This window comes from Carassius auratus, unplaced genomic scaffold (assembly GCF_003368295.1).
Source record: "Carassius auratus strain Wakin unplaced genomic scaffold, ASM336829v1 scaf_tig00046391, whole genome shotgun sequence".
Lineage (NCBI taxonomy): Eukaryota > Metazoa > Chordata > Actinopteri > Cypriniformes > Cyprinidae > Carassius > Carassius auratus.
In genome coordinates this window covers 27,501-36,449 of record NW_020526974.1, presented here as the reverse complement: position 1 = coordinate 36,449, position 8,949 = coordinate 27,501, and the positions used below count along the sequence as shown (strand labels likewise).

At 39.4% G+C, this 8,949-nt stretch overlaps 12 non-coding genes and 1 pseudogene across 12 annotated transcripts in view; all 13 read left to right on the top strand.

Annotated features, from left to right (window-relative positions):
- Positions 1-166: 166 nt before the first annotated feature.
- On the top strand, positions 167-286 carry LOC113088537 (uncharacterized; annotated as a pseudogene).
- Positions 287-928: 642 nt separating this feature from the next.
- Positions 929-1,048, top strand: LOC113088532 (5S ribosomal RNA). Its single transcript, XR_003286084.1, has one exon. It is a non-coding gene; the product is annotated as a 5S ribosomal RNA (ribosomal RNA).
- Positions 1,049-1,543: 495 nt separating this feature from the next.
- LOC113088504 (5S ribosomal RNA) lies at positions 1,544-1,662 on the top strand. Its single transcript, XR_003286058.1, has one exon. It is a non-coding gene; the product is annotated as a 5S ribosomal RNA (ribosomal RNA).
- A 221-nt stretch (positions 1,663-1,883) lies between these two features.
- LOC113088513 (5S ribosomal RNA) lies at positions 1,884-2,002 on the top strand. Its single transcript, XR_003286066.1, has one exon. It is a non-coding gene; the product is annotated as a 5S ribosomal RNA (ribosomal RNA).
- Positions 2,003-2,511: 509 nt separating this feature from the next.
- LOC113088520 (5S ribosomal RNA) lies at positions 2,512-2,630 on the top strand. Its single transcript, XR_003286073.1, has one exon. It is a non-coding gene; the product is annotated as a 5S ribosomal RNA (ribosomal RNA).
- Positions 2,631-3,267: 637 nt separating this feature from the next.
- LOC113088518 (5S ribosomal RNA) lies at positions 3,268-3,386 on the top strand. Its single transcript, XR_003286071.1, has one exon. It is a non-coding gene; the product is annotated as a 5S ribosomal RNA (ribosomal RNA).
- Positions 3,387-4,028: 642 nt separating this feature from the next.
- LOC113088533 (5S ribosomal RNA) lies at positions 4,029-4,147 on the top strand. Its single transcript, XR_003286085.1, has one exon. It is a non-coding gene; the product is annotated as a 5S ribosomal RNA (ribosomal RNA).
- A 2,034-nt stretch (positions 4,148-6,181) lies between these two features.
- Positions 6,182-6,300, top strand: LOC113088491 (5S ribosomal RNA). Its single transcript, XR_003286046.1, has one exon. It is a non-coding gene; the product is annotated as a 5S ribosomal RNA (ribosomal RNA).
- Positions 6,301-6,943: 643 nt separating this feature from the next.
- On the top strand, positions 6,944-7,062 carry LOC113088515 (5S ribosomal RNA). Its single transcript, XR_003286068.1, has one exon. It is a non-coding gene; the product is annotated as a 5S ribosomal RNA (ribosomal RNA).
- A 366-nt stretch (positions 7,063-7,428) lies between these two features.
- LOC113088490 (5S ribosomal RNA) lies at positions 7,429-7,547 on the top strand. The gene has a single exon (XR_003286045.1). It is a non-coding gene; the product is annotated as a 5S ribosomal RNA (ribosomal RNA).
- A 221-nt stretch (positions 7,548-7,768) lies between these two features.
- Positions 7,769-7,887, top strand: LOC113088514 (5S ribosomal RNA). The gene has a single exon (XR_003286067.1). It is a non-coding gene; the product is annotated as a 5S ribosomal RNA (ribosomal RNA).
- Positions 7,888-8,394: 507 nt separating this feature from the next.
- LOC113088505 (5S ribosomal RNA) lies at positions 8,395-8,513 on the top strand. The gene has a single exon (XR_003286059.1). It is a non-coding gene; the product is annotated as a 5S ribosomal RNA (ribosomal RNA).
- A 352-nt stretch (positions 8,514-8,865) lies between these two features.
- Positions 8,866-8,949, top strand: part of LOC113088489 (5S ribosomal RNA) — a 119-nt gene continuing 35 nt past the window's right edge. The window contains exon 1 of the ribosomal RNA XR_003286044.1: positions 8,866-8,949. This exon is cut by the window's right edge and continues 35 nt beyond it. This is a non-coding gene — a ribosomal RNA (5S ribosomal RNA).

Here is an 8,949-nt window from a genome sequence, read left to right as displayed (position 1 = left end):
CCGATCTCTGAATCTTAGCAGGTTTAGGGTCTGGTTAGTACTTTTATGAGAGACTGCCTAGGAATACCAGGTGCTTTAAGCTTTTGGGTTTTCTTTCCTACGTATATAATGTACTGGCGATAAGATTGGCTGTTCTTTAAATAGCCCTCTCTTTGCAGCAGACTTCGCTACGGCCATACCAACGTGGCTATGCCCGATCTCGTCTGATCTCGGAAGCTAAGCAGGTTTTGGGCCTAGTTAGTACTTGGATGGGAGAACGCCTGGGAAATACCAGGTGCTGTAAGCTTTTTTGGAAATTTTTCACTTAGTATATAATAATTTTGCCAAAAAATAAAGTCAATGCCCGATCTCTGAATATTAGTAGGTTTGCGCCTGGTTAGTACATGGATGGGAGACTGCCTGGGAATACCAGGTGCTGTAAGCTTTTTGGACATTTTTCACTATAATAATTTTGCCAAAAAATAGAGTCAATACCGATCTCTGAATATTTGCAGGTTTGGGCCTGGTTAGTACATGGATGGGAGACTGCTGGGAATACCAGGTGCTTTAATCTTTTTGGAAAATTTCACGAATTATATAATAATCTTTCATTAAAAAAAAAAAAAAAAAAAAAAAAGAGTCAATGCCCGATCTCTAAATCTTAGCAGGTTTAGGTCTGGTTAGTACTTTGATGAGAGACTGCCTAGGAATACCAGGTGCTGTAAGCTTTTTGGAAATTTTTTACTTAGTTTATAATAATTTTGCCAAAAAATTGAGTCAATGCCCGATCTCTGAATCTTAGCAGGTTTAGGTCTGGTTAGTACTTTTATGAGAGACTGCCTAGGAATACCAGGTGCTTTAAGCTTTTGGGTTTTCTTTCCTACGTATATAATGTACTGGCGATAAGATTGGCTGTTCTTTAAATAGCCCTCTCTTTGCAGCAGACTTCGCTTACGGCCATACCAACCTGGCTATGCCCGATCTCGTCTGATCTCGGAAGCTAAGCAGGTTTGGACCTGGTTAGTACTTGAATGGGAGACTGGCCTGGGAATACCAGGTGCTGTAAGCTTTTTGGAAATTTTCACTTAGTATATAATAATTTTGCCAAAAAATAGTGTCAATGCCCGATCTCTGAATATTAGCAGGTTTGCGCCTGGTTAGTACATGGATGGGAGACTGCCTGGGAATACCAGGTGCTGTAAGCTTTTTGGACATTTTTCACTATAATAATTTTGCCAAAAAATAGAGTCAATGCCCGATCTCTGAATATTTGCAGGTTTGGGCCTGGTTAGTACATGGATGGGAGACTGCCTGGGAATACCAGGTGCTTTAATCTTTTTGGAAAATTTCACGAATTATATAATAATCTTTCATTAAAAAAAAAAAAAGAGTCAATGCCTGATCTCTGAATCTTAGCAGGTTTAGGTCTGGTTAGTACTTTGATGAGAGACTGCCTAGGAATACCAGGTGCTTTAAGCTTTTGGGCTTTCTTTCCTACTTATAATAATGTACTGGCGATAAGAATGGCTGGTCTTTAAATAGCCCTCTCTTTGCAGCAGACTTTGCTTATGGCCATACCAACCTGGCTATGCCCGATCTCGTCTGATCTCGGAAGCTAAGCAGGTTTGGGCCTGGTTAGTACTTGGATGGGAGACCGCCTGGGAATACCAGGTGCTGTAAGCTTTTTGGACATTTTTCACTTAGTTTATAATAATTTTGCCAAAAAATAGAGTCAATGCCCGATCTCTGAATCTTAGCAGGTTTAGGTCTGGTTAGTACTTTTATGAGAGACTGCCTAGGAATACCAGGTGCTTTAAGCTTTTGGGTTTTCTTTCCTACTTATATAATGTACTGGCGATAAGATTGGCTGTTCTTTAAATAGCCCTATCTTTGCCGCAGACTTCGCTTACGGCCATACCAACCTGGCTATGCCCGATCTCGTCTGATCTCGGAAGCTAAGCAGGTTTGGGCCTGGTTAGTACTTGGATGGGAGACCTCCTGGGAATACCAGGTGCTGTAAGGTTTTTGGAAATGTTTCACTTAGTATATAATAATTTTGCCAAAAAATAGATTCAATGCCCGATCTCTGAATATTAGCAGGTTTGCGCCTGGTTAGTACATGGATGGGAGACTGCCTGGGAATACCAGGTGCTGTAAGCTTTTTGGACATTTTTCACTTACTATATAATAATTTTGCCAAAAAATAGAGTCAATGCCCGATCTCTGAATATTTGCAGGTTTGGGCCTGGTTAGTACATGGATGGGAGACTGCCTGGGAATACCAGGTGCTTTAATCTTTTTGGAAAATTTCACGAATTATATAATAATCTTTCATTAAAAAAAAAAAAAAAAAAAAAGAGTCAATGCCCGATCTCTAAATCTTAGCAGGTTTAGGTCTGGTTAGTACTTTGATGAGAGACTGCCTAGGAATACCAGGTGCTTTAAGCTTTTGGGTTTTCTTTCCTACGTATATAATGTACTGGCGATAAGATTGGCTGGTCTTTAAATAGCCCTCTCTTTGCAGCAGACTTCGCTTGCGGCCATACCAACCTGGCTATGCCCGATCTCGTCTGATCTCGGAAGCTAAGCAGGTTTGGGCCTAGTTAGTACTTGGATGGGAGACCGCCTGGGAATACCAGGTGCTGTAAGCTTTTTGGAAATTTTTCACTTAGTATATAATAATTTTGCCAAAAAATAAAGTCAATGCCCGATCTCTGAATATTAGTAGGTTTGCGCCTGGTTAGTACATGGATGGGAGACTGCCTGGGAATACCAGGTGCTGTAAGCTTTTTGGACATTTTTCACTATAATAATTTTGCCAAAAAATAGAGTCAATACCCGATCTCTGAATATTTGCAGGTTTGGGCCTGGTTAGTACATGGATGGGAGACTGCCTGGGAATACCAGGTGCTTTAATCTTTTTGGAAAATTTCACGAATTATATAATAATCTTTCATTAAAAAAAAAAAAAAAAAAGAGTCAATGCCCGATCTCTAAATCTTAGCAGGTTTAGGTCTGGTTAGTACTTTGATGAGAGACTGCCTAGGAATACCAGGTGCTGTAAGCTTTTTGGAAATTTTTCACTTAGTTTATAATAATTTTGCCAAAAAATAGAGTCAATGCCCGATCTCTGAATCTTAGCAGGTTTAGGTCTGGTTAGTACTTTTATGAGAGACTGCCTAGGAATACCAGGTGCTTTAAGCTTTTGGGTTTTCTTTCCTACGTATATAATGTACTGGCGATAAGATTGGCTGTTCTTTAAATAGCCCTCTCTTTGCAGCAGACTTCGCTTACGGCCATACCAACCTGGCTATGCCCGATCTCGTCTGATCTCGGAAGCTAAGCAGGTTTGGGCCTAGTTAGTACTTGAATGGGAGACCGCCTGGGAATACCAGGTGCTGTAAGCTATTTGAAAATTTTTCACTTAGTATATAATAATTTTGCCAAAAATAGAGTCAATGCCCGATCTCTGAATATTAGCAGGTTTGCGCCTGGTTAGTACATGGATGGGAGACTGCCTGGGAATACCAGGTGCTGTAAGCTTTTTGGACATTTTTCACTATAATAATTTTGCCAAAAAATAGAGTCAATGCCCGATCTCTGAATATTTGCAGGTTTGGGCCTGGTTAGTACATGGATGGGAGACTGCCTGGGAATACCAGGTGCTTTAATCTTTTTGGAAAATTTCACGAATTATATAATAATCTTTCATTAAAAAAAAAAAAAAAAAAAAAAAAGAGTCAATGCCCGATCTCTAAATCTTAGCAGGTTTAGGTCTGGTTAGTACTTTGATGACAGACTGCCTAGGAATACCAGGTGCTGTAAGCTTTTTGGAAATTTTTCACTTAGTTTATAATAATTTTGCCAAAAAATAGAGTCAATGCCCGATCTCTGAATCTTAGCAGGTTTAGGTCTGGTTAGTACTTTTATGAGAGACTGCCTAGGAATACCAGGTGCTTTAAGCTTTTGGGTTTTCTTTCCTACGTATATAATGTACTGGCGATAAGATTGGCTGTTCTTTAAATAGCCCTCTCTTTGCAGCAGACTTCGCTTACGGCCATACCAACGTGGCTATGCCCGATCTCGTCTGATCTCGGAAGCTAAGCAGGTTTGGGCCTAGTTAGTACTTGGATGGGAGAACGCCTGGGAATACCAGGTGCTGTAAGCTTTTTGGAAATTTTTCACTTAGTATATAATAATTTTGCCAAAAAATAAAGTCAATGCCCGATCTCTGAATATTAGTAGGTTTGCGCCTGGTTAGTACATGGATGGGAGACTGCCTGGGAATACCAGGTGCTGTAAGCTTTTTGGACATTTTTCACTATAATAATTTTGCCAAAAAATAGAGTCAATACCCGATCTCTGAATATTTGCAGGTTTGGGCCTGGTTAGTACATGGATGGGAGACTGCCTGGGAATACCAGGTGCTTTAATCTTTTTGGAAAATTTCACGAATTATATAATAATCTTTCATTAAAAAAAAAAAAAAAAAAAAAAAGAGTCAATGCCCGATCTCTAAATCTTAGCAGGTTTAGGTCTGGTTAGTACTTTGATGAGAGACTGCCTAGGAATACCAGGTGCTGTAAGCTTTTTGGAAATTTTTTACTTAGTTTATAATAATTTTGCCAAAAAATAGAGTCAATGCCCGATCTCTGAATCTTAGCAGGTTTAGGTCTGGTTAGTACTTTTATGAGAGACTGCCTAGGAATACCAGGTGCTTTAAGCTTTTGGGTTTTCTTTCCTACGTATATAATGTACTGGCTTACAAAATGGTGGAGAGAATGAGGAAGAAGATGGTGTGAATAAAGAGGCTATTGTGGAAAATAAGAAGGAATTGGAAGAGAAAAGGCTGGAAGGAGAAATGGACAAAGGAATATTGACTTCACAGGAAGTAACACAAGGGGTATTGGAGGAAATGGAGAACCAAGGATTAAAAGAAAAGGAGGAGGAAATGCAAGAGATAACTGAAGAGGAGAAAGAAATGGAATTGGAAGAGAAAAGGCTGGAAGGAGAAATGGACAAAGGAATATTGACATCACATGAAGTAACACAAGGGGCATTGGAGGAAATGGAGAACCAAGGACTAAAAGGAAAGGAGGAGGAAATGCAAGAGATAACTGAAGAGGAGAAAGGAGTGGACAGAATGGATGATAGAAAGGACAAAAGGGTGACATTAAGAAGGAGAACACTTAAGGTAATACCAAATGTGAATGTGGCCAGAAAAAAAAGACTTTTTAGGGAAAAATACAGTAAGGGGAAACATTTGTTTGAGAATAAATTTCAAGTGTTGAGGGAAGATGAGGAGGAGGAGGTAGACTAAGAATACAATGTTTGGTTTAAATTTGTATTATTATTTATTATTATAATGTTTTTAAACATTGTATCATGTTATGCTAATGCCTAAATTGTATTTCAAAAAGAAAAATGGGGATAATAGGTTATTTATTGAATGTAAAGTGAAATAAATGTATTTGGTGTTTAGAGAAATGGCTTTTATCAAACCTGTGGCAAATAATTATTGTTTCTGTTTGATATGCTTCTGTGGAAAATGTGTACAATGTTTTTAATGTAATATTTTAAATTTGTTAATAAATAAAAAAAAAAAAAAAAAAAAAAAAATCTCGTCTGATCTCGGAAGCTAAGCAGGTTTGGACCTGGTTAGTACTTGAATGGGAGACCGCCTGGGAATACCAGGTGCTGTAAGCTTTTTGGAAATTTTTCACTTAGTATATAATAATTTTGCCAAAAAATAGAGTCAATGCCCGATCTCTGAATATTAGCAGGTTTGCGCCTGGTTAGTACATGGATGGGAGACTGCCTGGGAATACCAGGTGCTGTAAGCTTTTTGGACATTTTTCACTATAATAATTTTGCCAAAAAATAGAGTCAATGCCCGATCTCTGAATATTTGCAGGTTTGGGCCTGGTTAGTACATGGATGGGAGACTGCCTGGGAATACCAGGTGCTTTAATCTTTTTTGGAAAATTTCACGAATTATATAATAATCTTTCATTAAAAAAAAAAAAAGAGTCAATGCCTGATCTCTGAATCTTAGCAGGTTTAGGTCTGGTTAGTACTTTGATGAGAGACTGCCTAGGAATACCAGGTGCTTTAAGCTTTTGGGCTTTCTTTCCTACTTATATAATGTACTGGCGATAAGAATGGCTGGTCTTTAAATAGCCCTCTCTTTGCAGCAGACTTTGCTTACGGCCATACCAACCTGGCTATGCCCGATCTCGTCTGATCTCGGAAGCTAAGCAGGTTTGGGCCTGGTTAGTACTTGGATGGGAGACCGCCTGGGAATACCAGGTGCTGTAAGCTTTTTGGAAATTTTTCACTTAGTATGTTAATTTTTTCCAAAAAATAAAGTCAATGCCCGATCTCTGAATATTAGTAGGTTTGCGCCTGGTTAGTACATGGATGGGAGACTGCCTGGGAATACCAGGTGCTGTAAGCTTTTTGGACATTTTTCACTATAATAATTTTGCCAAAAAATAGAGTCAATACCCGATCTCTGAATATTTGCAGGTTTGGGCCTGGTTAGTACATGGATGGGAGACTGCCTGGGAATACCAGGTGCTTTAATCTTTTTGGAAAATTTCACGAATTATATAATAATCTTTCATTAAAAAAAAAAAAAAAAAAAAAAAAGTGTCAATGCCCGATCTCTAAATCTTAGCAGGTTTAGGTCTGGTTAGTACTTTGATGAGAGACTGCCTAGGAATACCAGGTGCTGTAAGCTTTTTGGAAATTTTTCACTTAGTTTATAATAATTTTGCCAAAAAATAGAGTCAATGCCCGATCTCTGAATCTTAAGCAGGTTTAGGTCTGGTTAGTACTTTTATGAGAGACTGCCTAGGAATACCAGGTGCTTTAAGCTTTTGGGTTTTCTTTCCTACGTATATAATGTACTGGCGATAAGATTGGCTGTTCTTTAAATAGCCCTCTCTTTGCAGCAGACTTCGCTTACGGCCATACCAACCTGGCTATGCCCGATCTCGTCTGATCTCGGAAGCTAAGCAGGTTTGGACCTGGTTAGTACTTGAATGGGAGACCGCCTGGGAATACCAGGTGCTGTAAGCTTTTTGGAAATTTTTCACTTAGTATATAATAATTTTGCCAAAAAATAGAGTCAATGCCCGATCTCTGAATATTAGCAGGTTTGGGCCTGGTTAGTACATGGATGGGAGACTGCCTGGGAATACCAGGTGCTTTAATCTTTTTGGAAAATTTCACGAATTATATAATAATCTTTCATTAAAAAAAAAAAAAAAGAGTCAATGCCTGATCTCTGAATCTTAGCAGGTTTAGGTCTGGTTAGTACTTTGATGAGAGACTGCCTAGGAATACCAGGTGCTTTAAGCTTTTGGGCTTTCTTTCCTACTTATATAATGTACTGGCGATAAGAATGGCTGATCTTTAAATAGCCCTCTCTTTGCAGCAGACTTTGCTTACGGCCATACCAACCTGGCTATGCCCGATCTCGTCTGATCTCGGAAGCTAAGCAGGTTTGGGCCTGGTTAGTACTTGGATGGGAGACCGCCTGGGAATACCAGGTGCTGTAAGCTTTTTGGACATTTTTCACTTAGTTTATAATAATTTTGCCAAAAAATAGAGTCAATGCCCGATCTCTGAATCTTAGCAGGTTTAGGTCTGGTTAGTACTTTTATGAGAGACTGCCTAGGAATACCAGGTGCTTTAAGCTTTTGGGTTTACTTTCCTACGTATATAATGTACTGGCGATAAGATTGGCTGTTCTTTAAATAGCCCTCTCTTTGCAGCAGACTTCGCTTACGGCCATACCAACCTGGCTATGCCCGATCTCTTCTGATCTCGGAAGCTAAGCAGGTTTGGACCTGGTTAGTACTTGGATGGGAGACCGCCTGGGAATACCAGGTGCTGTAAGCTTTTTGGAAATGTTTCACATAGTATATAATAATTTTGCCAAAAAATAGAGTCAATGCCCGATCTCTGAATATTAGCAGGTTTGCGCCTGGTTAGTACATGGATGGGAGACTGCCTGGGAATACCAGGTGCTGTAAGCTTTTTGGACATTTTTCACTATATTAATTTTGCCAAAAAATAGAGTCAATGCCCGATCTCTGAATATTTGCAGGTTTGGGCCTGGTTAGTACATGGATGGGAGACTGCCAGGGAATACCAGGTGCTTTAATCTTTTTGGAAAATTTCACGAATTATATAATAATCTTTCATTAAAAAAAAAAAAAAAAAAAAAAAAAAAGTCAATGCCCGATCTCTAAATCTTAGCAGGTTTAGGTCTGGTTAGTACTTTGATGAGAGACTGCCTAGGAATACCAGGTGCTTTAAGCTTTTGGGTTTTCTTTCCTACGTATATAATGTACTGGCGATAAGATTGGCTGGTCTTTAAATAGCCCTCTCTTTGCAGCAGACTTCGCTTGCGGCCATACCAACCTGGCTATGCCCGATCTCGTCTGATCTCGGAAGCTAAGCAGGTTTGGGCCTGGTTAGTACTTGGATGGGAGACCGCCTGGGAATACCAGGTGCTGTAAGCTTTTTGGAAATTTTTCACTTAGTATATAATAATTTTGCCAAAAAATAAAGTCAATGTCCGATCTCTGAATATTAGTAGGTTTGCGCCTGGTTAGTACATGGATGGGAGACTGCCTGGGAATACCAGGTGCTGTAAGCTTTTTGGACATTTTTCACTATAATAATTTTGCCAAAAAATAGAGTCAATACCCGATCTCTGAATCTTAGCAGGTTTAGGTCTGGTTAGTACTTTTATGAGAGACTGCCTAGGAATACCAGGTGCTTTAAGCTTTTGGGTTTTCTTTCCTACTTATATAATGTACTGGCGATAAGATTGGCTGTTCTTTAAATAGCCCTCTCTTTGCAGCAGACTTTGCTTACGGCCATACCAACCTGGCTATGCCCGATCTCGTCTGATCTCGGAAGCTAAGCAGGTTTGGGCCTGGTTAGTACTTGGAT